This window comes from Rattus norvegicus, chromosome 1 (assembly GCF_036323735.1).
Source record: "Rattus norvegicus strain BN/NHsdMcwi chromosome 1, GRCr8, whole genome shotgun sequence".
Lineage (NCBI taxonomy): Eukaryota > Metazoa > Chordata > Mammalia > Rodentia > Muridae > Rattus > Rattus norvegicus.
The window spans coordinates 90,494,186-90,498,117 of NC_086019.1; the positions used below are offsets into that span (position 1 = coordinate 90,494,186).

The 3,932-nt window shown below is 43.9% G+C and overlaps 1 pseudogene across 1 annotated transcript; it reads right to left on the minus strand.

Annotated features, from left to right (window-relative positions):
• Nucleotides 1-942: 942 nt before the first annotated feature.
• Cyp2s1-ps1 (cytochrome P450, family 2, subfamily s, polypeptide 1, pseudogene 1) lies at nt 943-2,564 on the minus strand (annotated as a pseudogene). The gene is made up of 2 exons (NR_176820.1): nt 2,469-2,564; nt 943-2,380 (listed from the first exon to the last, which is right to left on the minus strand). The product of NR_176820.1 is annotated as a cytochrome P450, family 2, subfamily s, polypeptide 1, pseudogene 1 (transcript).
• Nucleotides 2,565-3,932: the final 1,368 nt, after the last annotated feature.

The window sequence follows — 3,932 nt, forward strand, 5'->3', positions numbered from 1 at the left end:
TATGAGCCCTGTCTGGCCTCCACTGCAGGATCCTATATAAAAAGCCAAACCAAACCAAACTATAACAACAAAAACAAGAGGGTGTGCAGTGAGAGAGGCCTGGGTAAAGGGGTAGAGTCTATTATAGCATCAGCTTCTTAGTATGAAGACAACTCGGTGCCCTTAATGTAGCTGTTACTGAAATACCTTTGTAAAAACCTGTTTCCAACAGTGGATCTGTTCTCTGGTCACTGTCTTTCCCACGGAGAGACTCACCTTCTCAGGAGATTGTGAAATTCAGGATAGGTAACTAGTTATTATGTGTTACAAGGTTTCACATTTTAAAATGCCAACTTGCCTTTATTTAATGAGCATTAATGTTTGCCTACATATAAATTTGTGTAGCACTTAATGTACCTGATGACCTTGGGAGGCCAGAAGAGGGCACTGATCTCCTAGAATTGGAACTACAGACCATATGTGTTCTGGAATCAAGCCCCAGTTCTCTAGAAGAGTAGCCACTGACTCATTTCTCCAGCTCAAGAGTTTGCATTGTTAATTGTGGTGCAAGTAGACTATTTTTTTCCTTTCTTGCTTTGTCAAAATACTTTTATTAGCATTCTGTAGTTTAAACTTTTAAAATTATTTTTAATGGTCTTATGGTGGGAGGGGTAAGGGAATTTTTTAGAATTTCAAGGAAATACCAAGAGGAGTGGGGGATACAGGTTTATCGGGTAAATGATAATTTCCTATTTATTGGAACCCAAGACCTGCGTTTTGCTCCCTGACACCTTACGTCCTAAAGGTGGCATATTCTAGTTATCCTCTAACAGATAGCTCTGTTTGAACAGCAGGACAATTTATTTCTCAATAGAGACTAGAGGGCTTCTAGATGGAGAGGTGCTCATGGAAGATCATAGAAGTGACTTCTTTACTGAAAAAAAAAAAAACCCAGACAGGAAATGGTTTTTAGGAATGCTTTTATTTGGAAACTTATATTGGTCAGGATTTAACACACTTAACATTTTCCTGCTAAAACAATTTTACTATCAAAATTAAATGGCTGTCTCCCCCTCACAAAACATAAAAGCTACAGAGAACCTAACCGAAAAACTCAAAAAGTCAACAGAACTTCTCCTTCCACTAATCCTTGGGTAGTTATGAATCATTTTTATCTTATATATTTGGTGATTTTGGTCCAAAGTTTTATGGATTTCTAGGATGTGCTTCTGCCTCCCCACCTATCAGATTGGCTTCCTCTATTGTCACTTCTTGACGCCCTGTGGTTTGCACTGCTCTAGGGATCACATGGAGGCACCTCCTTTCCAAACTAGGGGGAGCCCAAGTTCTTGTATTCCAAGGCAATGGTGACGACTTAGGAAGTTTGGGCTTCCTATCTATCACAGGAGATGCAATTATTACCATGGTGACTACTTCCATTAGAACTGGAAAGTGGGGCCCTTTGTGCAGGGGGAGCACTGGTCTCAAAAAACTTCTGTAGTAAACTCAACCTGAGATGATCTAAATAGTCACCACTGCAAACATGTCCATATCTATCACTATAACCTCTTGATGGGCAGTCATCACCACCACACAGACCCAGACAATCAGAATGGCAGTATAGCTGCTTGGTGGCAGTGTATAATCTCTTTTGTCACTAGAACTCGATCACTGACTAGAAGTCTTTGGTAGACTACAGTCAACTGGCAACAAACAAAAGTCTCTGTAATACAGTGGGTTACTTGGTGCTGTGCTTCCATAACTATGTCTTCTAATGTGATACAGAGGGCACTGATCTAGAAGGACAAACCCAACCTCAAGGTGCTGGCTCTTTTTACTGGAAACTGCCCTCTTGGAAGAACTCATCCTAATATTTTGTGGAGGAGCTGCCATTAGCCACGTATGTGGGAAGCCTCCTACTTCTTCTTCCACGTCGTCTTCTTCTCCTTCTTCCACCTCTGGGAGGGCCAGTGCATCTGGGAGGAGGTGGTGGTCCAAGTCTGCCACCCCCAAAAGCTGCATTGGTGGCATGGTTGGCTTTTCCTTGCTCCACTCTAGCTTTCCCGTCAGAGAGCTTTCCATGAACATCTCCTGCTGCACCCGCACCCTTAACACCTGCGGGGTTTTGAAAGGCCGCACCATTATTGCATCTTCTTCGTGATTGGTTGGTTTCATGATCTTTCTTCAAAATGGCATCCACTATTTGCCCGTATTTCATAAACAGGGCTCTAAGGATTTTCTGCTTGAGTTCTCTACTAAGCTCACTAATGAGGAGCTTTTTTGGGCGGTTTGCTTCGGTCATTTTTTTTTTTTCTCTCCTCAAACTACCGAGAACAGGCGGCACTGTCCTGATGGGTCTTGAGCGCTTGCAGCTCTCGGCTTGTAAGATGGCTACCAAGTCCTAGAAAGGACAAGAAAGAAAAAAGCCATCAGGACCACTGTACAACCCACTAACCGTGAAAGGAAAGCAGTATTTGTTTGGCACTTACCTCTGCTGCTCGACCCTCTGGGCCACTCTTCCTCCTCTGGTGCTCTAACCGTGGTTTGAAGCCTAGCTGCGAGGATTCCACCTCACGGAACCTCGGCGTAACGGTGGCAGAATCGTTAGAACATCACTTCCGCTGCCTTCGAACAAGTACTTCCGGTGGTTGGGGGTTGTGGAGTGGTTGCTCTAAACTGGCCTTGTCATCCCCCAACCAGCCTCTAGATGGCGCAGTCACCCCAGAACCTTGGGGAATACAAGAAGTCAGTTTTGAGATAGACTCAAAGATTTGAGGTGGTGTCTGAGTTGGAATCCCGATTCCAGCAAGTACAATTTGTAGGATTCTGGTTAAATGGCTACACCCGCTGTAGGGATCACATGAAAGACACCTCCTTTCCAAACTAGGGGGAGCCCGAACTCTGCTGCTCGACACTCTGGGCCACTCTTGCTCCTCTGATGCTCTAAAAGGATTCCACCTCATGGAATCTTGGCGTAATGGAGGCAGAATCGTTAAAACATCACTTCTGCTGCCTCCGAACAAGTACTTCTGGTGGTTGGGGGTTGTGGATAGTTTTACGTCAACGTGACACAGGCAAGAGTTTCTGGAAAAAGGGGGACCTCAATTGAGAAAATGTTCTCGTAAGATAAGATGTGGGGTATTTCCTAAATTAGTCATTGATGGGGTCAGGGCCCAGCCCCTTATGGGTGGGGCCATCCCTAGGCTGGTGGTCTTGGATTCTATAAGAAAGCAGGCTGGGAAAGTCATGGGGAGCAAGCCAGTAAGTAGCATTCCTTCATGGCCTCTGCATTTGCTCCTGCCTTCAGGTTCCTGCCCTGTGTGAGTTCCTGTCCTGCCTTCCTTTGATGATGAACAGCGATGTGGAAGTACAAACCAAATAAACCCTTTACTTCCCAAGTTGCTTTGGGTCATGATGTTTTACCATAGCAATAGTAACCCCTAAGACACCACTTTATATTTGGGATGTTTTTATAAACTGAGTTATTATTATTATTTTTTTTAATTAACTTTCTTTCTTTTTGGTTCTTTTTTTCGGAGCTGGGGACCGAACCCAGGGCCTTGCGCTTCCTAGGCAAGCGCTCTACCACTGAGCTAAATCCCCAACTCCAAACTGAGTTATTATTATTATTGTTGTTGTTATTATTATTATTAATTTTAACTGTAAATTTTTTTTAGAGTAATATGTGTGGAACTCAGTCTTACTTGCAAGGCTAGCCCTTTACCACTGTGCTATCTCTCTCTCTCTTTTTTTTTTTCTTTTCTTTTTCCGGAGCTGGGGACCGAACCCAGGGCCTTGCGCTTGCTAGGCAAGCACTCTACCATTGAGCTAAGTCCCCAACCAACTGTGCTATATCTCAATTGGCCTTGAAATTCTAATTCTTCTCTCTTAGCCTCTGGAATGCTGGAATTACAGGCCTGTGATCATGGTTTCTGGTTGCTGGTTGCTGGTTC